Source organism: Mobula hypostoma, chromosome 14 (assembly GCF_963921235.1).
Source record: "Mobula hypostoma chromosome 14, sMobHyp1.1, whole genome shotgun sequence".
Taxonomy (NCBI): domain Eukaryota; kingdom Metazoa; phylum Chordata; class Chondrichthyes; order Myliobatiformes; family Myliobatidae; genus Mobula; species Mobula hypostoma.
The window spans coordinates 22610547-22637888 of NC_086110.1; the positions used below are offsets into that span (position 1 = coordinate 22610547).

General features: G+C 41.0%; 1 protein-coding gene across 3 annotated transcripts in view; it reads right to left on the minus strand.

Moving 5' to 3' along the window:
• Nucleotides 1-27342, minus strand: part of ripor1 (RHO family interacting cell polarization regulator 1) — a 315583-nt gene that overhangs the window by 116784 nt on the left and 171457 nt on the right. The window contains exon 1 of one of the 3 annotated variants that reach the window (XM_063066806.1): nucleotides 20586-20695. The exons of the other annotated variants lie outside the window; for them this stretch is intronic. The gene's annotated coding sequence lies outside the window, so the exon portion shown is untranslated. Of the gene's footprint in view, nucleotides 1-20585; nucleotides 20696-27342 lie in introns of those variants that run through there. 3 annotated transcript variants of the gene reach the window in all.

A 27342-nucleotide genomic window follows, 5' to 3' on the forward strand; every position in this document is an offset into this window, starting at 1 on the left:
TGAGGTAGTGTTCATGGGTTCAATGTCCATTCAGGAATCGGATGGCAGAGGGGAAGAAGCTGTTCCTGAATCAGAGTGTGTGCCTTCAGGCTTCTGTACATCCTTCCTGACAACGTGAATAAGGCATGTCCAGGGTGACAGGAGTCCTTTATGACAGACACCGCCTTTCTAAGACACCACTCCTTGAAGATGTCTTGGAAACTATTGGAGGCTAGTACCCAAGATGGAGCTGACTAATTTTATACCCTTCTGTAGCTTCTTTCGATCCTGTACAGTAGATCTCCCCCGCATACCAGAGAGTGATGCAGCCTGTTCCCCACAGTATATGTGTAGAAGTTTTCAAGTGTCTTAGGTGATAAGCCAAATCTCCTCAAACTCCTAATGAAATATAGCCACTGTCTTGCCTTTATAGCTATATTGATATTTTGAAAACAAGTTGGATCCTCAAAGATCTTGCCACCCAGGAGCTTGAAATAACATATAATAAGCAGGAATTCCTAAGCTGGGGTCCATGGACCCCTTAGTTAATGGTCGGAGTCTATGGCATAAAAAAAGATTGTGAACCACTGGCTTAAGGACTCTCTGCTCCTGTGTGCAATGGACACAGAAAAAAACAATTAATGAATTTCAAAACTAATAGAACTAGTTATTGACCTGCCACAGTTCAAACTCCTCTGCATTTTATGCTGACATAAGAGACCTCAGAAAGAAAACACAACACTGCAATCTTAAATTGCACAGGAAACTTCCATTACCTGTCATCCAGTGATAAAACTGTACTTCAAGTCAAAGGTAACTATTAAATAAACGAAGCTTCAAAAGCCCACAGCTTGCTTACTCAGTTACTCAAGACGAGTTTGGATCCCTCTTCAGGCACAAAGCACAGCTGACGGTCAGTACTTGACTGAAAGGTTTTACAGCGGGCTGTAGTCTTCTAAGTAATGCAGCCTCCAACCTGCTGTAATCAGTTTTTGTGTGAGAATTTACAGCTGCCATCACTTAAATAAAATCATCTCTTCCTTTATCTCCCCTCTGAAGCAAACTCACTTCAGCCTCTGACCTCCTGCCAATCCAATGGCTCTGTAAACCTCTGTGACAGTAACTAACTGGTACCGGCAGCCTCTGGAATCCTCTTGCCCATTTGCCTGTTGAGGTTGTGCCTTTCTGTCACTGTTACAACACATCTACACGTCATTTACTATGGTGTGTATGGAGTGATGGAAACATGAGAAGGCATCAACACAAACATATCCAACATAGCTTGGCAAGAAACTCTTGCTGCACTGAATACCCTTTGTGGCTTCCTACAGAAGCACAGCTTTATTATCAGAGAAAAGGATAAACAGCAACTTTGGAGAAACTGACAGAGACAGAAACAAGTCAAACTTCACAACACAACGTGAATTAACTGAAGTGATTCAGTGCACTTGTGCAGGGGTAGATTATGAACAAGTTCTCTCCAAAGTATGGTGATAATTTCACTCAGTCATCTCATGATCCTGTTGACTTTTGGTCAGTGAAAACTGACTGCTGTGAAAAAACCCAGCTCACCATGCAAAAACCTGGCTTCACTCTCACGACTACACAAATCCCTTTGGAGTCCTCAGGGTTAACACACAGCTTTCACCAAATTATTTTTATAACAAGGAAACATCTTGGGAGGAGGGTGAAAGAGGGTCACAGACGTGGTGGTGGGGGGGGGGCGAAAGAACACTGATACTGTCAGGAGCAAATTTGCTGGAATTCAATGCCTTAATACAGCTTACATGCATTCTAACCTAAAGATGAACCTACATTCACTAAAGATGAACAGTGAGTCTATTTTTGTTTGTCAAGCAGCAATAACGTGCAAACACAGGACAACATAAGGAGAACTCTGCACATATTAGAACAGGTTAATAAGAACGAGACAGAGACAATGGTAGTAGGATTGGATGCTGAGAAAGCTTTTGATTCTGTTAGTTGGGCATTCCTATACAGAGTGTTAGGAAGATTCGGCTTTCAAGAAAAGTTTATTAAAGTAATTCAGACTCTATATGACAGCCCTACAGCCCGAATTAAGATAAATGGAGACCTCTCTGACTCCTTCATCTTAGAGAGAGGCACTAGACAGGGATGTCCAATTTCTCCTCTCCTTTTTGCGCTATATATTGAACCGCTTGCCCAACTAATAAAACAGAGCGAAATTGTAAAAGGTATCAAGGTGGCAGGGATTGAACAGAAAGTGGTGTTATTCGCAGATGATGTTTTGGTCTATCTGAGTGAACCAGAAAAATCATTTATAGGATTGTTTACACTGTTAGATGACTTTGGGAAAATATCAGGTTATAAAATAAATGTAAAGAAAACGCAGGTTATGTCCCTAAATTATACACCATCCAAAAAATTGCAGGATACATACGATCTTAAGTGGGAAGATAAATCATTAAAATATTTAGGAATAATCCTGCCGAAGGATCTTTCAACACTGTCACAGGTAAATTATGGGCCATTAATCTCAGAGATAAAAGCAGATATGCATAGATGGAATCTTATCCCCTTTTTAAGTTTAAATTCAAGGATAAATACTATAAAAATGAATATTCTTCCTCGGTTATTGTATCTTTTCCATACTTTACCGGTGGAGGTGGATGATAATCAATTCAGGGAAGGGGACAAATGGATTTCCCGCTTCATTTGGCAAGGAAAGAAACCTAGAATTCGATATAACACCTTACAGTTAGGGAAGGAAGGAGGAGGTATGGTTCTTCCTTGCCTGAGAAATTATTCTTATGCCTCACAGATAACCCCTCTGTTATATTGGTGTAATAGGGAATATAAGGCTAGATGGAAGGAAATAGAATTTGGATTAGTTGACAGTTTTCCTCTTCAGGCCTCAATAGCTGACAAAGGATTGATGGCCCAGTTGGAAAAATTTAAAAACAGTTGGATAAATCTTACATTAAAAGTATGGCAGAAGGTGGTTAATTCATGTGGAATTAATAACATGTTAAAACTCTTTAGATGGTGTGCATATGATACTGAATTCCTTCCCAACAGAGGAGATAAAAGATTTGAGCTATGGATAAAGAAAGGTCTTACAACCTACCTCTCATTTATAGATAAAAGAGTATTACAAAGTTTCCAAATCCTGCAGGACAAACATGGCCTAGAACATAATGACTTTTTTAGGTACCTTCAAGTACGAAACTATGTTAACCAGAGTTGTAGATATACAGTCCCATCAACAGTAGAATTAGAATTTTTCAAGATTCTGAATTCAGCTTGCAGTTCAATACCTAGTAAATCAGTTTCTCGAGTATATAATGCACTCTCCCATGCTAAAAATGTAAATACACTGTATATTAAAGAGAAGTGGGAGAAAGAAGCGGAGTTGGTACTTTCAGAGGAGGCTTGGGGGAAAATCTGCAGCTTTCAATGGTCCTCGACTAATTCTTTGACTTGGAGAGAACATTGTTGGAAAAACATTATAAGATACTTCAAGACCCCATATCAGGAAAAATATAAAGATACAAACGTGACGTGTTGGAGAAGGTGCGGCTCCAAGGAGGCAAATCATTTTCATATTTTCTGGGATTGCCCTAAATTAAGTCTATATTGGGAAGGTATTCATAGAACATTAGTTAAGGTACTTAGGTCCCAGATACCTCTGAACTTTGAGACGCTCTATTTGGGGCATGTATTGTTTCTTGAACAGAAGGAAGATATAAAGTTGCTGCAGGCCCTCTTAGCGGCAAGTAAGAAATCAATCACTAGAAAGTGGCTAAATCCAATACCACCTACATTAGAAGATTGGCACGAATTTATCTTGGAAATATTTAAAATGGAAAAGTTGACTTACTCCCTCAGAATTCAAAAAGAAACATTTTATCAAATCTGGAATAAATGGATTGAATATATAACCCCAATGCGAGCAGACTTTAGATGACTCTCCTAATGATTTATACTGCTCTTCTCATCAACACAGTAATATTGCTAACGTAAGCACCCCTAGTCTAAATGTCTTTTTTTTGGTTTTCTTTTGGAAAATAGAGAATTAACACAAGTAAAGGGAAAGATTTGGGAAAGGGATAAAAAATGAAAAAATTAAGTAAATAAGTACATAGGGATTGGATAATTATGTCTGCGGGCAGGAGCAAGCATGAACAAATTAGGATATAAACACCTACAATGGTTGTTACATAGGCTTATATACAACATTTTGGACCAGTGGAAATGGTCCAGAAGAGTTATATGGAAACTATTATTACCATTTTTCTTAACAACTAATACCATTACTTAGCCTAATAGATTAGAATTACCACAGTACATAATTATCTATTTAAGTGTCTAATTTCCTTTTATATCATCTCAATGTGTACTTAAGAATGTATAAATAATTATAGTTTTATACATATTAAAAAATGGAAAAGGTTATATGTGTGAAAAAAGTACACGATATTTGTGAATTCCCTATCCAAATAAAAATAAAATTTAAAAAAAAGAAATGAATGCTAATATTGCATTTGCCTTTCTTACTGCCAACTCAACCTGCAAGTTAATCATTATGGAATCCCACACGAATACTCCCAAGTCCCTTTGCACTTCTGATCTCTGAATGTTCTCCCTGTTCAGAAAATAGTCTATACTTTTAGCCTACACCTTTATTACTTATACAAAAGTGCTTGACCATATACTTCCCTACACCGAATTCCATCTGCCGCTTGGTTGCCAGTTCTCCCAATTTGTCCAAGTCCTTCTGCAGACTCTCTGCTTCCTCAAAGTTACCTGCCCTCCGCCTACATTATGTTGTCTGCAAAACTGACCACAAAGCTATCAACTCCATTATCCAATCATTGGCGTATAATATGAAAAGAAGCAGTCTCAACACCAGCTCCTGTGGACACACCATTAGTCACTAGCGGCAAACCAGAAATGGCCTATTCTTTGCCTCCTGCCAGTCAGCCAATACTCTATCCATGCCATTACCTTTCCTGTAACTGTTTGGCTGACCTAACTACATGGGGATCACTCACAGCCAAGGCAGGCAAAGTCTCGCCTCCAGAAAGATGGACACACAGAAGTCTGTGGATGCTGAAATTTGGAGCAAAAAATAAGCTGCTGGATGAAATCGGTGGGTCAGGCAGCATCTGTGATGTGAAATGGAGAGTTGACAATTCAGGTCGAGACCCTTAATCAGCTAAAAGCACAAACAGCAATTGACCTGGTGTACCTTTCAGGATGTTGCAAAGAGGCTTGCAGCCAACGAAGTTGTTGTGCCACCCCTTTCATATTAGAAACGCAACAGTAAATCTTCACACAGAGGTTCCCAAGAAGAATATTGTAACATTGGTCAGATAATCTGTACTCAGTGATCACTGTTTAACAGATTAGGGCATCACCCCACCTGGAAGATTTCATCCAAGATAGCTCAAAATCTGGATCTTGTTTTCCTCATCTGGAAAGAAGAGGATCACAGACAAATGCGACCATGTTCAATGTGGATTCTGTTCATCAAAAGATAGAAGGGGTATGGCCTTCACCACATAACAATTTCAATAAAGATGTAGAAAACAGAATAAAACACTGTACCCGATCTTTCTCAACCTGTCAAAAGCCTCATCCTCCATCAAAAAAGCAGGATAATTGAGAATTCTTCTGAAGTTTAGTCACCATTAGAAATTCTTCTCTACCTTCTATATGATCAGAGATAAATTGTAATCTGAACTAACAGGTACACACAGATCCAATTCCATTGCAGGCTGCGTCACTGTCCCACTTCGTGTCCTGATCTTCTTCTCTCCAATACTGCAGCTTGCCTCAAACAAATATCCCACTGAAGTGGAGATAATCTATAGGATGAACAGAAAACCAAGCAGCCTTTGTTAGCTCCAGTCTAAAGATCACCTCAATCTTTGTAAGCAATTGCAGTTGATGCTGCAGTCCTTGCACAAAACTCCAAATCATCAATAACTCCTTTGCCAAGGTGTAAAAGAGAATGGGCCTTGCACCAAGGATGCAGAAGACCTCCCACTGCATAACAGCTCCTCTCCTGAAAGCCAACACTCACTGGAGGACAGGAATTACTTTATAATCTGGGAGTTTCCCCTTTCAGTGAAGGCAGCCACCTTCAGTACACCAGCATTGGCTTCAATAGCAGTGACCCACCATCCCTCTTGCTTTGATAGCAGTGACCAACCACCCCTCTTGCTTCAATAGCAGTGACCCACCATCCCTCTTGCTTCAAGGACATAGACGCCTACAGCAGTCACCTTCACAAATTTCAAATCCATGGATAGAATGGGCAGATATCCGCATCAATGCCCTCACCCAGGACAACACTCTCACCCACACTCATACAACTCAACTTCATCCTCAATCTCCCAAACAAACGCTCTACTCCAAGCTCAGTCACATAGAAGAGACTTCCAGGAGGATAGAAGAAGTATTTCCAGATGTTCCCAATTTTTTCTTGGAAAATAAATGCAACCTTCTGACCAACTCATGGAAGTCCTGGCCACAACTATTAAAAGTTATGTAACTGAATCCGGAAAGGACCAAGCACGTTGAGTCTTTACTACTAGCACAAGCAAAGGCTACGAACACCACATCTTCAACAAACAACCTGCCATCTATCCCATCAGATACCTACTGCCCCTTCTGTGGTAGTAATTGCATAACCTACATAAGACTTCTTCCACCTCCAATCCTATTGAACTACAGTGGAAGTAGATCATTTGAGAGATCAATAAAGAGAGCAATCAAGGACCATAAACAGGGCTTAGAACACCAGAAATTAGAACTGAGTATTGGGTAGGACATAACGCCGGCTGGTGGCATAGTGGCATCAGCACCGGACTTCAGAGCGAAGGCTCCCGAGTTCGAATCCAGCCAGCTCCCTTGCACGCTTTCCATCCGTGCTGGGTTGAGCATCGAGCTAGCAACTCGGCCTCGTAAAAATAAGAAAGTCAGCTTAAAAAAAACGCTGTCATGATGGCGTCCCGATGACTCCACTCGGAATTAAGGGCTTTCTTCTTCTTCATTGGGTAAGCCATAGGTTTGAGGTAAGGGATTAGTTCACTGGATGACTGCACAGACATGTAGTTGTGACGAAGGGTCTCGGCCTGAAACGTCGACTGCGCCTCTTCCTATAGATGCTGCTTGGCCTGCTGCGTTCACCAGCAACTTTGATGTATGTTGCTTGAATTTCCAGCATCTGCAGAATTCCTGTTATTAGTTGTATGGTCTAATTCTTTTAGCTATACTCTGTCCAGAGATCTTAGAGCCCACTTCCCTAGATCCCTTAAAGTCGCTGCATAAATTCATAGGATTGATATGAATGCATATGCCTCGTTGGCCTTCATTAGTCGGGGGATTGAGTTCAAGAGCTACAAGATAATGTTACAGTTCTATAAAACTCTTGTGTTGGGAACGTAGCCAAGTGGTTAAGGTGCTTGTCTAGTGATCTGAAGGTCGCTAGTTCAAGCCTCAGCTGTGGCAGCGTGTTTGTGTCCTTGAGCAAGGCACTTAACCACACATTGCTCTAGTGTCTGTGCGGGGAGTGGTGCCCCACACAGACTTCCAATCTGCGCCTTGTAAGGCATGAAAATGCCCAACACAGGCCTCTCATGGTCTGAGCCGACGTTCCTCCCCTCCCCCTTGTTAGACCACACCAGGAATATTGTGTTCAATTCTGGTCACCTCAGTGTAGGAAGGATGTGAAAGCTTTATAGAGGGTGCAGAGGAGATTTACCAGGATACTGTCTGGACTAGAATGCCTGTCTTAAGAAGATAGGTTCAGCGAACTGGAGCTTTGCTCTTTGGAGCGAAGGGAGGATGAGAGGTGATTTGAAAGAGGTGTTTATGTCAATAAGAGACATAGATCAAGTGGATAGCAGTGACTTTTTCCCAGGGCAAAAATTGCTAATACAAGTGATTGGAGGAAAGTATAAGGGGTATGTCAGAGGCAAGTTCTTTCCACTGAGTGTACTGTGTACATAAAATACCCTGCCAGGTTTGGTGGTAGAGTCCAATAGGTTAAGGTCATTTAAGAAACTTAGGTAGGCAAATGGATGATGGCAAAATATAGAGTTATGTAGGAGGAAAGGGTTAGATTGATCTTGGAGTAGATTAAAAAGTCAGCACAACATTGTGGGCCGAACAACAGGCACAGCGCTATAATGTTCTATTTGTAAAATGGTAACAGAACATTAATTCCCTTTGCCAGACAGCTTATAAGCTTCAGTGTAGCTGAGTTAATAAGGATTTATGTACATCAGTCCGAACCAAATACACTGATTAGAGCAGGAAAATACATTGTAACAATTAAGTAAACCAGGTAAAAGAACAGCTTTTACTGCACATTCTGTGCAACTAAAGATCCTGAATATTCTTTCCCCCCCACAAAGGCCTGGTTCCTATCCTTGATATGTACCAGCAAATTAAATGGCATTCTTGAAATACTTGCCTATGTCAATTAGCAATTAGGGTCTGATGGGAGGATACTCCCTATATGCCCTCAATGGTGTCATATCTTCTGTAGGGAAAACCAGAGATCAGAAAAACACTTGGAGTGGAGTTGGTTAAAAAAAAAGTCCGAGTCCGCTCTACTGCATATGACTGGATCAGTTGAGACCAGCTAACACAGAAGGTGAAGAATAAGGCAGCAGCTTGTTGTTTCGTTTAGGGAACAGTGCCAAGAGCATGCATTTGATCAATTCTGATGGAAGACACACAAGTTTCAGATGGACCACAGAGTGCAATAAGTTATCAGCAAAATCACAGCAGCATTACATTCAATTTTATAAGCTGCACTAAAACTCTGCTTTTGTAAAATACTATAGCTATAGCAGTTTACAAAAGGCTTGAAAACAAATTTGGTTATTTGGCTTCACCCCATTTAAATTGGTTTAGAACAATGTTAAGAGTGTTTCAATGACACTTCTACAAAGTGATTTTGTAATTTAAAGATAGAAACCCATGGAGAAAGCACAGTGAGAATCAACTGTACATGTCACATACATATGTACACACACATACACACAAATACTCCCAACCAAATGAGAGCACTTACTGCTCTAGTGCCTCCTTTGGTAGAGATGGCACCACAGCAACACACTCACTGAAGCCAACAGTTCCCATTTGCTTCCTCTGCTATTGAAAACAATCGCTCCAAGTTCACAATTCCACAAATCACACCATCAGAAAATTACGTCATATACTGTAGCAAGAAATGATGTTCCTGATAGCCCTTTGTTTTTCCAATAATTCATTGACAGAACAGGAGCTTTGCTGATAAGGACATTATTTATTGTCCAGGGATGTTGCTGCCAAATAAATTAAAGGAAATCAGTGCAATGCTGAAGGTTTCACCCGCAGTTCTCTTCAGTTTTCAGCTTTGAACTCGTTATAGAACTTACTAATTGAACATGGGAGCAGCCCACCTGAGCCATGCAAACACACATGGAGGAACTTCGGTTCAAATCAGTAAACTTTCAACCTAGAGAGGACACAAAGTTCACTGCCCAGAACCAAAACACACTTAATCATATGTTCTGTATTAAAATGGGTAGTTACAGGCCGAAATGGTTTCAACCTTTCACTTCGCCTTGCACCCAAAAGGCACGTGCTATGTATGGTCAACCTAGCGTTAGTTTGTCCCCAGTCTTTCCTTATGGAATATTCAAGACCCACTAATTTCCCTTCTCTCTCTTCTGAAATAAAATGGAGCCCCAACTGGCTGGGAGTCATGCAATTGTAGAGAATGTCAAAGTCAGGAGCCCAACAGTGCAGGCATGGATAAAGGCACAGCAAGAACTCCTAATTTGCCTTGATACTACACTGCAACTCAACATCCACGGTTGCAATATTTATTTTTGGCTTTCCCGAATTCCGACTCGGGATTTTCAACCAAAAACATCAAGTCTGTTTTATTTTCCTCACAGCTGCCACTTAACCAGCTGAGTGTTTCCAGCATTTTCTTATCAAGGGCCCCCAGTATCTACAATCATCTATCTAATTATCATCCTTTGCTACCAATTCCTACCATGCCTTCAACTGAAGAAAGCAAGAAAAGTGTTATATCCAGTAAGGAATTTGATTCAGAGCTTTTTTTTAAAGAAAACAAGAGATAAAAGATTGCTGGGAGAAAGCAAAATAAACCACTGCCAGAGAATGCGTTTCAGATGGGAACCTTGCCAACTTTCAAAAGGGAATTTGGAAGAGGACAGGAATACAAGTATAGGATCGTGAATTGAAAAGTGAGGCTCCCCCCCACCCCCCACCAAACTGGGTGAGGACAATTTGATGAAATGCAGACCGCTCAATGAGATGACTAATGTTGCTGAAATACAATAACAAAATGGACTAATCTCATAACTATCAACTGTGCTACCAGAGGACATTCCAACTGTACCAGCCAGATCTATTCAGCTAGACATCTGAATCATTGTGCCATTCCAAAGCTTGCACAAATATTTGAATTTCATGAAGCTTATTTTTTTTCAACCAATGCAAGCTGCACCAATGGGTCAATAATCAGGTTACTAATGCAAGAATCTGACTGCTTCATAGATCAATTTCTGTCCCTGTACTTGTCCCAACACTGGAGCATTAAATCTTGTCCCAGAGAGTCTAGTGAAATCCCATCCAGGATAACTAGCATTTTTCAAAGTCTCTCTTATAGGTGGGTATAAGGATATTGTTCATGGGCTATATGTTTTCTGGTGCACTGCCAAATTCCAGAGAGAACCACTGCCTTTCACTGCTCCAGACAAGAACTCACAGCCAATCCAACAGCCTATTCCATCACAGGCAAAGCCTTCCCCACCATTGAGCACACCTACAAGGTGCCCTACCACAAGAAAGCAGCATTCATCATCCAAGCCATGCTCTTTTCTCACTGCTACCACTGGGCAAGAGGTACAGAAGCCTTAGGTCCCACTCCTCCAGTTTCAGGAATAGTTATTACCCTACAACCATCAGACTCCCGAAGCAGCGTGGATAATTTCACTTACTTCAATTCAGAACTGACTCCATAACCAATAGACTCAGCTTTAAGGACTCTACAACTCACGCTCAGTATTATTTATTTACATTTTTTTTATTATTAGCACAATTTATCTGCTTTTGTACAGTGGCTGTTTGTCAGTCTTTGTTTATATATGTTGTTCCTTTTCACACCTTGTGACGCACTGGGTGTCAACCTTGCCATTTTTGTCAGTAATTTTGTCCGTTTTTTTTACAAGGCCGAGTTGCTACAGCAACACTCAACCCAGCACGAATGGAAAGCATGCAATGAGCCAGCTGGATTCGAACCTAGAACCACTTGCCTCCTGGTCTGGCGTGGACGCCACTGGCTGGCTATTTGTTTACATATAGCCTTTCATAAATTCTATTATATTTCTTTATTTTAATGTAAATGCCTGCAAGAAATTAAATCTTTGATAATAAATTTACTTCAAACTTTGAGTCTGGATGTGCTGACAAGCTGTGGCGTTACAATGGGAAATCTGATCCCCTCTAGCTATCGACTGAACACCAGAGATGTTTAGAAGCAGCTAAAAATGCTGCTCAGTTTGGACAGAAGGTGAGGCCTCACCATCAGGCTTGCTTTTTGTCAAGTATTAGTCAGGCCCTTGCTGTATACCAAGTAAGGGCGGGTCACAAAGGTGACTTCACTATACCTTATCACCCAGTCCCATAAGATGGAATGTCAAACCATTTAACTCACTGCACCCATCTGCTTGGTGGGAACTGCAGCCATATCCACCTCAATTTGGCTCATCGTGATGCCTACGAAGATTCTGGACCAGCGGGACTAATCTAATGCACAAGCAGGATTCTTAACCAAGTTTTTGTGCACTCCAGTTATAGCACGGTAACTCTGTGGTTGGTGCAGTGTTGTTTTATTGTGTAGTGGGACAAGAGTTCTAAGGTCACTATTGTTAGACAGGAACTGAGGTTACAGACAGACAGGCAGGATCTTCTTAAACGGCAGAGCAGGCTTGAGGGATCAAGTGGCCTACTCCCACTCCTAATTTGTATGTTCATATCTAAAGCTCACCATCACCTGTACGTCTTAGCGGAGGATGACAAGTTCAGAATCAGGTTTATTATCAGAGAGATGACGAGAAATTTGTTGTTTTGCTGCAGCGTAACAGTGCAAGACACAAAATCTATATGTTACAAAAATAAATAAACTGTTTAATAAATACGAACGAGGTCGTGTGCGTGGACCGTTCAGAAATCTGATGGTGGAGGGGCAGATGCTGTTCCTAAATTCTTCAGGCTCTCGTATTTCCTGCATGGTAATAGTAATGAGAAGAGGGCATTGTCCCAGACGGCAATGGTCCTTAATGATGGAGACTGCTTTCTTAAGCTACTGCATCTTGAAGATGTCCTCAGTGGTGGAGAGGGTTGTGTGTGTGTTGGAGCTACTGGGTGTACAACGCTCTGCAGCGTCTTGCGATCCTGTGCATGGAAAACTCCTTACCAAGTTGTGGTGCAGCCAGTCAAAATGTTCTCCCACTGTACAGCAACAGTCATTTGTAAGAAATTTTCAAGTTCACAAAAAAAGGAAAGTAATTCAGGATAATATAATTCAACCATTCCTTGGGAAGTCATAAAATCCCACATACAACATTTAATACCTTTTTCAGAAAATCATTTCTAACCTATTGTCAGGCTGAATACTGCATTTCAGAGCACCAGTCAAAAGATGACTTACAGCACCATGGATGAATACAGGAAGACCTTGCATATTAAAGAAAGCTTGTAGTTTGTCCCTACAGATGAACTTTAAACCTACAAGCTCCAAATATTTCCAGCTTTAGTCAAGTCCTGGGCAATTCCTTTGTTTTCCTTCCAGTCAGGAATCAGACATCTATTCAAAGAAGTTGGTGGTGGGAAGGGTGCAGGAAAAGGAAAGGGCTGGGCTATTACCAAAGAATATGTGGAAGACATTCATTTCTTTTGAAAATTAGAGCTATGCTTGTCTGATATTTATAACCTATACTTCACTGGTTATTCCAAATAAATTAACACCAGCTCACAAGGGGATATCTGCTGACATACCAAATGTTAGTCACCCACTCGGCACTATTTAAAAGCTTTTGTACTTTAATAGAAAATTGCTGTGGAGAGTTATGGATGAGAATTAGCAGTCTTCCACAAACTGATTCTCTGCCAGAGCCCATCAGCCAACATCTGACTATAAATACTTTTTCTGAATGGTGAGGGTTGACGCCAAGAGTTTCCAATTGACGGAGCAGTGCTCACTTGAGGGCTTGCATGCTTAGTCCAATCAGTCACCCTCCTAAAGGGCACAGCACCCAATAAAAGCAGTCTGGAGGTTGAAAAGATCACAAAGCAGATGAAAGGAAAGAAAATAAAAATTCAGAAAATGTTCAAGTCAGTCAGTGCTCACTGCCATGGAATATAATAAACTCTCCAGTAGCTTGGGGTGAATCTCAGTTGTTCAACAAGTTTGTGATTTTACTGAGAATAACGTAGGCAATTCATCTGGTCCCATAACAGGAGAAGCACGCACTAAATGGTGGAGGAGCTCAGCAGGCCAGGCAGCATCTATGGAAAAGAATAAACAGTTGATGTTTAGGGCCAAGACCCTTCATCAGGACTTCAACAAGAGAATTTGCAGCACTCAGTGCAAAATGTGGTTCTAACCCCATGGTTGTTTGTTGAATGCCTTTGTATGCTGAGGAGCATGTCACCCATTTGCAGTGCAAACTACAGATAGATGTATTTCCTCACAGCTATGCCAAATGAATCAAGAAAAACCTCTACTGGCTCCAAAGCACACATACAGTGGCACCATTAAGCACATCTGCAAGGAACAGTGCCACAAGAAAGCAGCGTCTATCATCAAGGACTCCCACCATCCAGGCCATCCCTTCTTCTCACTACTGCCATCAGGAAGGAAGTATAGGAGCCTCAAGTCCCACACCCACCAGGGTCAGGAACAGATACTACCCTTCAACCATCAAGCTCCTGAACCAGCATGGATAATTTCACTCACCACAGCTCTGAACTTATTCTACAACCTACGGACTCACTTTCAAGACCTCTACAACTCATGTTCTCTGTATTTTTTTATTTGCAGTTTGTCTTCTTGTGCACAATGGTTGTGTGTCAGTTTTTGCGTGTGCAGGTTTCCATTGATTCTATTGCATTTCTTGGTTTACTCTGACTGTCTGCAAGAAAATGAATCTCAAGGTGACATATACATATTCCAATAATAAACTTACTTTGAACTTTGAAAGCATTTTCACCAGAAATCCTGCCAATAAAGAAAAAGTGCATGAGTTGGCATCTATATACATCACAAAGGACAGAAGTTTGTGGATTTATTTAACACATAAATCACTGACACTGCACTGCAGATTGAATTGGTATAGGTCAAAAGTTTTGAGGTACAAGTTCAACTCAGAAATTTAAGTAGAGTGTCCAGCTTGCACGTTGGTACAGAGCTTTCATCTGAGAAATTAAACTCAGGCTCCTACTGTCTTCTCCAGTCCACGTGGAAGACCCGATTGTATATATAGTAATGGAAGTAAAACAGAGTTCTCTTCAGTGTGCTGACAAACATTTTATCTCTGCTCAGCTGCATATTGCAGTTTTTCCCTACCAAGTTGCTCATTATGTGTCTGACTCGAGTGCATTTCTAAAAGAGTTTTTCCTCCCTCACACTCTCCACTTCCTGCACAGCAGCATCCTCCTGTTTGCTACCCGGGTGCCCAATACGAAGCCCACCTGGGTCACTGAGAATTTCCACAGCTGGAACCAGGACCAAAGTAAAATGTGAGAATCATCTGTAGGACAAGGCTGAGGCTTAGGAGCTTTTTCCTCAGATAAAGATTAGCTTCACTCGTCATATGTACATCAGAACGTAGAGTGAAATGCTTTGTTCACATCAAATCACATTTGTGAGGACTGTAAACTCAAATAAGTCTGCAGATGTTGGAAATCCAAAGCAACACACACAAAATGCTGGAGGAACTCAGCAACATCTATAGAAGTGAATAAACAGTCGATGTTTTGGGCCGAGGCCCTTTTTTAGGATTGCGCTGGCCAGGCCTGCTTCCGGCACCAATACAGCATGCCCTTCTCACTAACCCTGATCTGAAAGGTCAACGCATTAGCTGCTGGAATCACAGATCAAGAACATGGCTGTAGAGAAGCTAAATTTTCCAGTCTCTCTCCATAAATGCAGAAAGAGTTAGTGCACAAAACCTGCTAGCCAATAGAACATTTGGTGGCAATGAAATAGTTATAAACTGAACAGGAAACAGCTGCAGAGGTCCACAATTTTGTTCTGCGGCCAAGCACAAATTTGAGACAGGGCAACCTCAGCCTACTGGAAGCAGATGTCTAAGATATAGCAGGATCCCAAAGCAAACTATCTGAAGTTCAGCATTCAAGATGCAGTCTCCAGTAAAGCACAGTAAAATCTTTAAAAACACCGGCTTAAAATGCAATTAACCATTACTACACCACTCACTCAACAAGCAAGATACCAAAAAGTTTATCATGCTACCAAAGAATAATTGATGATCTATGATGAGAGACCAGAACCTGGAAAAGGTCACTGTGGTCTTTTTGTTCTGGTTCTTTTTCAAGCCTATGTATGCTTATTATTCCAGGCTCCAACGCTTTCTTTCGAGAACGTAAAACACCAATATAAAAAGCATTCATGGTACAATAACCAACCTCTGATCCAGAAAGATAATTAAAGACAACAACACTTTTATTTCTCACCATTCTTTTCTGTGAGATGTGAAATCAAATCTAAACAGTGGTTACAGATGAACGGATTTCAAATAAGGTTGCCTGCACTAAAACCTTGCAATGGTGCATCATTGTACTTCACTAACTTCCACATTCTGCTTTTAGATGACACAAAGTTCAAAACAACATCAAGTCTGTATCTACGTCAAAGGTGAACTTGCACCTCGTCTTACATATTTTTGTTGTTTGTTATAAGTTGATTGCATGGCACGAGTTCTGCAAAGTCTAAGTGGGCCTTAACTCAGGAATCACAGCAAGGAAAATGGGAAGCATCTACGCTGCATTATAAAGAAGCCTTCTGTGGTACTACAAGGGACTTAAGATGTCCATAGTGAGAGGCGATTTCTGAAAACAAAATTCTAATGGGGCTCGACAGAACCAAGAACATTTGAGGTAGGGATGTCTTGAACCAGAGGTCACAATCACTAAATAAGAGGAGCTCAGCCATTCATGACAGAGATTAAAAGAAATTTCCTCACGCAGAGGGAAGTGATTCATTGTAATTTTCCAACCAAGGTGCCGTGGAGGCTCAGTCACCAAGTTACGCTCATTGAGATCATTGACAGAGATCATTGGCTATTTTTATTATCAAGTTAATCAAAGGATTTTTGGGTTACCACAGCAGTTCCTGTACCGCCTGATACGTGAAGTGCACCAACCTTGATTGCTGGGCACTACAGAGTAGTATGGATGGCCCAGAGCATCTGTGGACATGAACTTCCCTCCAATGAGGAGAGGTGTATAAAGAAGGCCTGGAAGATCACTGGGGACACCAGTCACCCCAACCAGGAACTGTTTCAGCTGTTTCCGTCTGGCAAATGGTACCACAGCATTAAGGCCAGGACCTACAAGCTACAGGACACCCTCTTTCTACAAGCCACTAGACTTACAAACTCACATGTCTGTACATTGAGACAGAGTCATAACACAAAGATTTTTACTTCCTCATGTTGAGGGATGGATGCAAGATTTAAATAAATTCAAATTTCAAATTCAAAGTGGACCTGAGATAAAAGATCACCAAGTTATTGAAAGCCAGTGCAAATATAGGGGCTCCCCCGTTTCCATTGCTTATGTTATGTGTCCTAAACCCAAGCACATGGTGGCACAGTCAAGCTAGAACAAAAACAAAACGGTCTCCCTTTAAGTCAGAAGGCTGTGGTGACACGTTCCATTTCTGAAGATATTGGGAGACCGTCCAGGACTATGTTAAAAATCCTTACAATGTAGGCCAAAGAGGAGATTGAACCAACATCCTGTCTAAGCCAAAAGGTGCATGTAAAAGACACAACACTACCTGACCAGCACGGACCACCTTAGCACTGCTCACACAAACTAACTGGCAAGACTTTGGTGCTAGTGAGGTCGCTCTGCTGAAGAATGGCTGCCATGTTTATTTCCAGTACAAAAGAAGCCTCACTTCATAGCTGTAAAGCTGCAGGATACCCATAGTTGGCAAGGTGGTGCAAAAGGCTGCATTTACATAGATACTGTACTGTACTTAAGGGTCCCAAGATCTTTCAGAATCAACAAAACCCTTAACAAATTGAACTTAATGGTATAGCTATATACTCAAATGTTTGAACACAACCACCAATGTGAAGATAACTAGAAAAGCTGCAATTTTTTTTTGGATAAAATGTAGCCAGGACAATGGGGCTTCTGGAATCTTTAACACCTTAAGAATCAGACAGGGTCCTGGAAAGACAAACTCAAGTTTTTTCCCATAACCTCACCACGATACATGATTCACTGAATCAATCTGGGAATGCTTTGGAGCCTAGCCAAATGCACGCATAGACTCAACATTCAAGCATTCCTTATCAACCACGCCTGGAAAGCCCAACTCCACAGTCTTGATTTCTGTCAGTAACCGGGTCAAACCTTTCCTGCCATAAATATGCTATCTACCTCAGTCCTATTTTGCAATGGATGACAAGTCTAAAAGTTGAAGCAGAGCCTTTGCCATTGTGTAAAATCATCAAACATACTGTTGGATTCAAAGGCTAATGAGGAAGCAAAATTCAATTAAAGGCATTTTGACTTCATCTATCATTCACGATCACAGCTTTTGCCTACATTCTTACCAGAAAGTGCATTGTTTAACTAACTTGCCTTTATTGTACTTGCTGCATGCTCTTGTCCAATTGACAATATCAACACAAACATGGGCAGGGGCAGAGGTTCAGAGAAGGTAAAAGCAGCAAAACACAATAATTTTTGACACACCTGATCCACTAAAAGTAGTGTAGAGCCACCATGCACTTTGGAAAATAGGTTGTTTTTGCAGTTTGGGGAACTACCATTTCCCTCCACAGATGCTGCCTGACCTGCTAAGTTCCTCCAGTGTTGTGTGGGTGTTGTACCAAAGAAAAACAGGTTGCAATCAAACATTATTATCACACTAGTGTTTCCAGAAATATCCAAAAGGTGCACTGTGCAGAATCTACTTTGTACATTGTTGGTTGCAATTAAATAGCCACTACCCATAGAGTTTAAAGACAGGTCTGCTTGTCTGAAGGAAACAATGTGACCTTGAGATGACACAAGTTGGTAAACAGCACATTGTTCTTCAGAGGACAGTATAAACACAAAGTGCAGAGTAGGACTAAAATAGCATTAACTTCATTCTCATCAAGCTACAGCACTCCATGTAAGGCAAAGAATTAATAAGCACATACACATGCAGAGAGATTTAGTCAAATGTGCTGTTACTCAAATTTAAAAATACTTTCTACAAGTGGAACTTTAAGTGGGAGAGCTGTGTTTTAAAAAAGGAAGTATGAGAGTGAAAATAGCACAAGTACACCCCAACCCAAGGGGAACCCTTGGGCCTCGAGAACAACATTCTTCACATAAAAAGTCACGCTGCACTGAAACTAGAATGATTCCGAATTTGCTGACAGTAGTCAGACTTTACAGTCCATTTTTAATCTAAACAACCTTACGATGTTCTGACAAACGCAGCAAAAAAATCCCAAAGCCTACAGGTTTTAACAACCTGGGCTCTGACGAACTTAAGGAACCACTGTAAGACATAGGAGTAGAATTAAGCCATTTGACCCACCGAGTCTGCTCCATCACAGCTGATTTATTATCCCCCTCAATCCCATTCTCCTGCCTTCTCCACAGATAACTATGGAGTCCAAGTCACTGCGTATATTTAAAGTGGTGTCGAAAGTTATGGGATGGAGGATCATAAATTTTGGGGAGATTAATTGGGTTGACAGGGACAATAAATCAACCCTGATGAAATGGCGGAGCAGACACGATGTCTCATGGTCTCTGCCTCCTCTCTGGTAGATTTTCATCCTTTATACAACACACTGATCAGAGCTACATATGGTAGAATGCTGTACATTTTAATTCATTTTGCCCTCTCAAATCCCAGTTGCTGACAAGTGGCTGGATCTCATGCATCTATCCTGAGTCGCCAAATCTTCACAGACAATGAAAAAAAACAGAAACCATCTTCTCTATCTTTCAGTTCTGTACCTTGTTTATCATACACAGATGCATCAGAAAATTAAGAAGCAATTATCCTCAGTGCTTTACCAGAGAAACTCTTCATTAGTCTCAGGTTAGTTTTACCTAATCTTCAAACAATATTTTAAAAAATTGTTAGGAAACTAATTATTCCTTATTCTCTGAGCTCAAACAGACCAAATAAACCCAGAAAACAAACAAGTTCCCAACTGTATGATCATATCTGTGACCAACTACAGCATGCTGTTCTCAATGAAGTTCATGGGCTTTTCTTCAGCAAGGAGAGACAACACATGTATTTTTAAGAGAGATTATTTATATGCATGTACACTGCTCTGTGAGTCTAACTCTGGTTGTGCAGTACAATTCCTGGTTTATGCTGAGTTACGGGATGTGATGTTACATTTGGCAACTTTTGGTTAAGACAACAAAAGGAAAAGATCCAAGGCAATCAGTTCTGCTTGCTGACTGATGACCTTTGGGGAAACAAAGTCTTGTGTAACATCAACTACAACAGACTTGGTTTTAGCAAGAGCAGGTCCAATCACAAACAGCTTGTTGACACTCACGGGCAAAGATCACACACAAATCATCACCAGATTAATTCTATAGAAATAAAATGCAGGATGATCTCCGTATTCAGGTCAGGTCCCCAAACACAAAGGGAGGAAATAACAGAAAATACTTTTTTTTAAAAAGCTGTCTAATTTAGGAACTCCAATTATGCAAAGTAACTGCCCAACTATTTATTACCACACATCAGATGAGCAACAGCTGGTTAAAGGAAGCAAATGCTGCCGTGTTCTGTCTGCATTTTAGTAAAGACATTATGTGCTTCAATTCTGTGGGAGCAGATTATCTTAAAGATTTCGCTTCTTGCAGTGAAGTGATTTACCAATCTAAACCTTTCCAATACGAACTAACGGCATTTTCTCCAAATCGTTTAAACTCATTAAAATTCCAGACTGTTTCCAAGCTCACAGATTCAATGACTCTGAAAGCCTTATTTGGCTTCACAAAAGGATATGGTATTTGTTAACTTAATGGCACAGGTCGCAATGTTTACTACAGATAAGAAAAGAATTTGAGAAGCCCTGAAGCAGGAGAAGGGGCACAATGCAGGAGTGTAGTCAGCCCACTAGAGTACTAAAACAACCTGGTGTGTTAAACTCTACAGAAACAAACCTGGAGCTCAATCTAGCCAGCCAACGAGACCTTCTACCTTTCACCATTATCATATAAGACTCTCTAATCTATATTTACTCACCGTATCAGCTTAGAATGCAGTGCACCAATTCAATGAAAACAGCATTTACCTTCACTTCCACAAAGACAGCACAGCTTTTGTGTCTAAATCAACATAATTCAGCTCTAGCTTGTAGTTTGACCACTCAGAACAGGAATGAAACTCAAATCTTGAAGCTTTTGGGATCCTTCCCACACAAAAACACTGACATCATGCATTTCCTGCTGCTCCCAAGAATCATGAGTGAAACATGGTTTTATTGTGTAAAACACCCACAGGGATGGAGCAAGACCACACTGCCTAGTCTGAGGGTAGGCTTAAAGAAAATTTAAATAAAGCTGCTACGTCGTTCTTCAGATCATTTCTGTAGTATAATGCTGAAAGATTCACAAGCTCAAAAGCTGGCGTGACCAGTAAACGATAAAGAGCTTTAGAGGGGACTGAAGGAAGATAAATCAAATCCAATTATACTCTCAGACCCTCCAAGAGCAATTGCTGCTCGTTACTCATGTGAATTATCATAATTTTAAAAGGGCCTTTCAGTATTCATAGGTTATAGCTGTTACAGGTCTCTTATTTTCACTTGTCGTCATTATTCATCACCCTAGCAACCAAGAAACACCAATTCAGAAAGCCCTCTACCATTAAACCAACATGCCCCAGTACTGTCCCACATGAGCACAAGTGCTGCTCAAAATAGTTATTTCATTCCAAGAGCTCAAACTGACTCACAGCTGAGCTCCTCCAGCACTTAGTGAGCACTGCTTCAAACTGACTCACTTTAAGTGAGTCATTTTAAGGCAGCATTCATTATAGTAATTTACAAGGCTGATTATTGGATTTAAATAAATTTGACCTGTTGCATTAACAGCAGTTACTGAGTCACTAGGATCACTATCACATTAAAAAGACATGTCAGGATAATTTGTAACAAAATGAAAGCATGAATGCCAAGTTATATGTCCCAAAGACTCCTGCACTAACATTTCCATTGAACCATTCTGGTCTAGTGACAAGGAGGAGGAGGAGAAGGGCCAGAGGCAGATTCAAAGGCAGAGGCCAGGATGTCTCAAGATTAGAAACTTCCTAACAACCCCATTCCTTGACCTAAACCCATAGGTGATTTCAGAATCAGAATCACATCATCGGCACGGCGTGGAATTTGTTAACTTTGCAGCAGTACAATTCAATACATGATAAGTATAGAAAAAAACTGATTTAAAATATATATGTATATAAAGTACTGTAGTTAAACTAAAAGCAAATAGCGCAAAAAAACAAACTTCTTAAAAAAATAGTAAGGTAGTGTTCATGGGTTCAATATCCATTCAGAAATTGGATGGCAGAGGGGAAGAAGCTGTTCCTAGACCACTTCAGGCTTCTGTATCTCCATCATAATTATACCTTCAGTCTCAATTTAAATTTGATACACAACAAACAAGTACTTATTGAAGCAGCTAGTTGCTCTGAGCACATGATTTCAATAAAGTATTTGAAAATGTTGCTGCTTGCCTGGAATACCAATTTGAAGATATAGAGTTAAAAGGACTACATTTTATGTATATACAGGGAAACAAAGGAAATAATTAAACAAATACCAATGTGATTTCATTGAAATTTGTAGTAGTATATTCTTTATTATACAAGGTAATGGAAATCATCTGTAGTACCCATCAGATTTCAAGGGGGATTCTGCCCCAATCTGGAATTGAACTGTAATCTTACGGATGGCACTGTCATGGCGTTATGCTAACTGATACACTGATACACTACCAAACAGTACCATGGGTTCCTGCAAAGTCATCAGCACATCGGCAAAAATCTCAGGCAGATGTTGAATTGATAATATTTTACAATTAAATATACAAGGCAACTCCTACCACAGCCGGGGGCGGGGGGGGGGGTGGAACCTGGAGAACTTTAATTAAACACAAAGTGATTTCATTGAAATTCAGAGCCCTGTATTCTTTATTATACAAAACGATGGAGATCATCTGTGATACCTGTCAGATTTCAAAGAGGATTCTGTACCAATCTGGAGCATCCTTTTTCTGTAGAACATGCAAAGTTATGATCTAACTTTTACAAGCCTTCCTCCTCCTCCACTCTGTGACTGCCTTTTCATTGCCCCATCCTCACTTGTGCAGGATTTTACACGGCAACCCAACCACTGAATTAATGTTACTTTTTCAAATTACCATGCACCCAGCTGCAAGTGGTGGTGGGGGGGGGGGGGGAGAATTGCAGGCAGGAAGTGGAAACATAGAAATTGTTTCTCAGAATTTCTTTTCACTTCTTGGGGAAGAACCCAATTTTTGCTCAATGCGCAACATTTGACAATAGTAAAAGGGTGCATCCTCGGACTGTGTTGGTCGTTGACGCAAAACGATGCAATTCACTGTATGTTTCGATGTACATGTGACAAATCAAGCTGACCTTTAGTCCTCTCTACTCTCCACTATGAAGTACAGTATGCTAGGATGTAAAAATGCATTCTGCCTCTGCAGGTTCAGATCCATTTCTTGACAAATGGCTACCTCCTCACTGAAAAGAAAAAGCTTAAGTCTCTGTCGTGCATTCCACATCCTTCCTTCCTTCCTTTTATGTACAGCTGAGTAGAAAGCCACTTTGCCTTCATTGTAGTGCATTTGTCACTAACATGATCTATCTGCAACCTACAAAAGTAATGTACATCTCCCCATGTTCCCAGATCACACACAGACTACAATGTAAATATAAACCAATTATAGCATTTCCAAATTAGACAACCAAAGCTGCACTAGATCCTCAGAACACGGGAGAAGTGTGGGGCGCAAAGGGAAAAATCAGAGGCAGAAGTATGAATCAAATGAGCATAATCGAGAGTGTAGGATACAGGAACACAACAGTTTTCTGAATGCTCCTTTGGAATCCAGGGCAGAATGACAGACATCAAACTCCAAATGATTTTTAGGATAAGGTATTGCGTTGATTTTGTTGTACATTATCGGCAAAAGCCGCAGTTATATAGGAATAAAAATAAATTTCCTAGCCCAAACATTTGCTACATTATACCAAGAAAAAGCCAAATAGTATTACAGATCTGACCACAAATATCTATTGAAACTGCAGAACTAAGTGCAGTTCAAAGCACTTTGATGATCAGATATGACAGCTCTAAGTGGAGTACAATCTAAGTACAGAGGCAGAGGATTAAAAAGAAAAGGCAAAGAAATCCCCAAGCAACTTTATGGGAAAAAAAACAAACTTACTGAAGGGAATTTTAAGTATTGAAACCAAATCCTTTGTGGATTTTCAGAGATGAAAATAAGACAGATTCACATTACATTGAGAATGAGGTTCGGAATGCTCAATCTCCACACTCACCTGTGCCTAAAATCACACTTACATACACACATAAAGCAGTCCATTTCTGCTGACCTTCCACAGCACTGACAGCACCAAGTTTACCATGTCAGATAATACACAAACTGCACTCAACCTAAAAGATAAACAATAGAGCACTCCAACAAACTTTAAAAGGATGGATCAGGATCAGGGAGCACACAGCTTTCTACCGGGAGGTTCGTCTTCTGGCAAGATGGTGAGTGCTTGGTCACAGCGACCTCTCCGGGTCCAACAAACAGTGCAAATGTGCAATAACATTTTTCTTGTGATCGCCAGACCTGCTGGACATTGGTAATATAAAATAATGTTGAGTCTGGTTCATTGGAAACACCAGTGGCGGGGGAGTTGCATGGCCACTGCTGTGCGCAAACCAGGCCCTCAAGCTGTGACGCTGCCTTTTACAGCCACCCAGGGTAGAGGCACTGGAGGCGGTGTGGGAGGGAACTGAGGCGCGGCGGGCACAGTGGAATCAGTGCTGGGCTGGGGGCTGCCTCTCCCATTGGTGCTGCTCTCCAGTGTTCACTCCATGAAAGACAAGCTGAGTTGCCTGCGGCTGACCCAGCGCAAGCCAAGCTGTTTTACCTTCGTCTGCTGAACCAATGTGAGATGAGGAACTGCCGTGTACTTGTTGTTGCAGAAACGTGGCTCCAGGACAAACTCCCATACACCATCAATCTTCAAGTCATGTCACTCAGGGACTGTGCTAACATTGCGTTTTGTGACTGTAGGTGCTATCGTAACTGTATGTGCTGTGTGCTGTATGCACTGTGTTTTGCACCTTGGCCCCATCGGATCTCTGTTTCATTTAACTGTATACATATGAATGATTGAATGACAATTAAATTTGAACTTCAGTAGTTCCAAATTAAATGTTTAATAAAATGGGGAGGTGCTGTTTGTGTTAATCCCATTTTTTCCATCTAAAAAAAATATAAATAACCAACATCCACAGAAGTTGCATTGCCTCAGTTTGAACTTTAGCAAATGAGGGCATAATAAAATAATCTTTCAAAGACAAAACATTTAGTATTTTCACACTATACCTAAAAAGTTCTCTCCAACTTAAACCTAGAAGAAATCTTAATACACAGTACATCTTGACTGAGCTAATACACAACTTGGAATTGACTGAACAATGTACTAGACCCATGAGAACATAGGGAAAAGTACTATTGTTCTCAAAGACATAACTGCATCCAAACTATTCCACAGAGAACAAACACTGGTAATCAAAATCAAGAGTGTTTTTATCTCATGGCCACCTGCAAAGCTTCAAAACATAACTTTCAAATTGATTTCAAGAGAACCAGAGACACTTTTCCATTCCCAGACAGATGGGAACGATGCTTTACAGGTTTCAATACTACAGATATTTTTAAAAACTGCCACTTGCACTTCAGATTGAAGCCCGAAAGTCGCTCGCAAGACCACTCAAGTCCTTACACCCACAACCCCAACTCTGCAATTCTCTGAAGTTGGGGCCCGTGTCTGTGAATCCACAAGTCTGCTGGAGACTAAAGACTGCCTTTCCTGGAGTTAGAAAGCTGTGTATGTGCGTGGGTGGATGGGCGGGAGGGAAGGAGGATTGAGGTTTGTTTCACTGTTGTTGCCTGGTATGTTCTGTTGTTTTGTGTTGTTCTGCCAAACATTGAGAGCATGCTATGTTGGCATCAGAATGTGGGGTGACACTTGCTGGCGGCCCCCAGCACATCCCTGGGTTGTTAATGCAAATGACACATTTCACTGTACGTAAATACTTCAATGACAAGCTTTATCGGACAAGAGAAAAATCAGTCACATATACTTCTGACGGTAGTTTCCAATAACAAACCGGCCCTTCATCTGCAACAATTATATCATTCAAAATGTGTACCTAATAGTCAAAGAGACCATCCATAGACACACAATTACCAAGGTTTTCTCACACTATACCCAATTTTAATCTGAGGCTAGGCTGATCTTGTCCATATTCACCACCTAGTCAGTGACTTCAATCAGTCACATTGCCTTGCTTATCAGCAAAGTCTGAACTTGTCATTTCTTTCAGTGGAAGATTTGGGGAAGAACATAAAGGAACAAGAGTCTTTACTGACACACTTCTAGTTCAGATCACACAAGACCGTCAAAGCTCAAAGTTAAATTTATTATCAGAGTACATACATGTCACCATATACAACCCTGAGATTCCCTTTCTGCGGGCATATTGCTATGTAGAACAGTAACTGTAAACAGGAACAATGGACAACACACGGTGCAAATGTAAATATCAATAAAAAGCAACAAATAACGAGCATGAAAAAACAAGAGTCCTTAGAGTGAGACCATTGACTGTGGGAACACCAGAAGTTGAATGAGTGTAGTTGTCCCCTTTTGTTCAACAGCCTGATGGTTGAGGGGTAGTAACTGTTCTTGAACCTGATGGTGTGAGTCCTGAGGCCCTTGTACCTCCTACCTGATGGTAGCAATGAGAAAAGAGCCTGGCCTGGGTGGTGAGGATCTTTGACGATGGATGCTGCTTTTCTATGGCAACATTCCATGTAGATGTGCTCAGTGGTTGGGGAAGGTTTTACCCGTGATGTACTGGGCCAAATCCACCACCTTTTGTAGGAGTTTCCTTTCAAAGACATTAGTGTTCGAATACCAGGCCATAATGCAACCAGTCAGCACACTTTCTGCCAGACGTATATAGAAATTTGCCAACAAGAGAAAACCTGCAAGTGCTGGAAATCCAAGTGACACCACAAGATGCTGGAGGAACTCAGCAGGCCAGGCAGCATCTATGGAAAAGAGTACAGTTGACGTTTCAGGTAGGTCCTCTGAGATTATGACACGCAAGAAATAAAAGTTACTAATCCTCTCCATCTCTGAGAGTACTGGATCATGGACCTCAGGTTTCCACTCTTTTGAAGTTTACAATCAGTTCCATGGTCTTATTAGCTTTGAGCGAAAGGGTGTTGTTATTACACCACTCAGCCACATTTTCAATCTCCCTCCTGTATGCTGATTCATCACCACCTTTGATACACCCACAACTGTGGTGTCATCAGCAAACCTGAATAACGTGTTGGTACTGTACTTAGCCGCAGAGTCATAGGTGTAATGCGAGCAGAGCAGGGGGCTAAGCACACATACCTATGGTGCTTCTGTGCTGGTGGAGATTGTGGAGGACATGTTTTTGCCAATTCAACTGATCGGGTTGACAAGTGAGGAAACCCAGGATCCAATTCCACAAGTGGATATTGAGGCCCAGGTCTTGCAGTTTACTAATTAGTTTGGAGGGGATGATGGTGTTAAATGCCGAGCTGTAATCGATAAAGAACATCCAGATGTATGCATCTTTGCTGCCCAGATGTTCAAAAGTCGTGTGAAGAGCCAACGAGATGGCACCTGCTGTAGACCTGTTGCTTTGGTAGGCGAATTGAAGTAGGTCCAGGTCACCA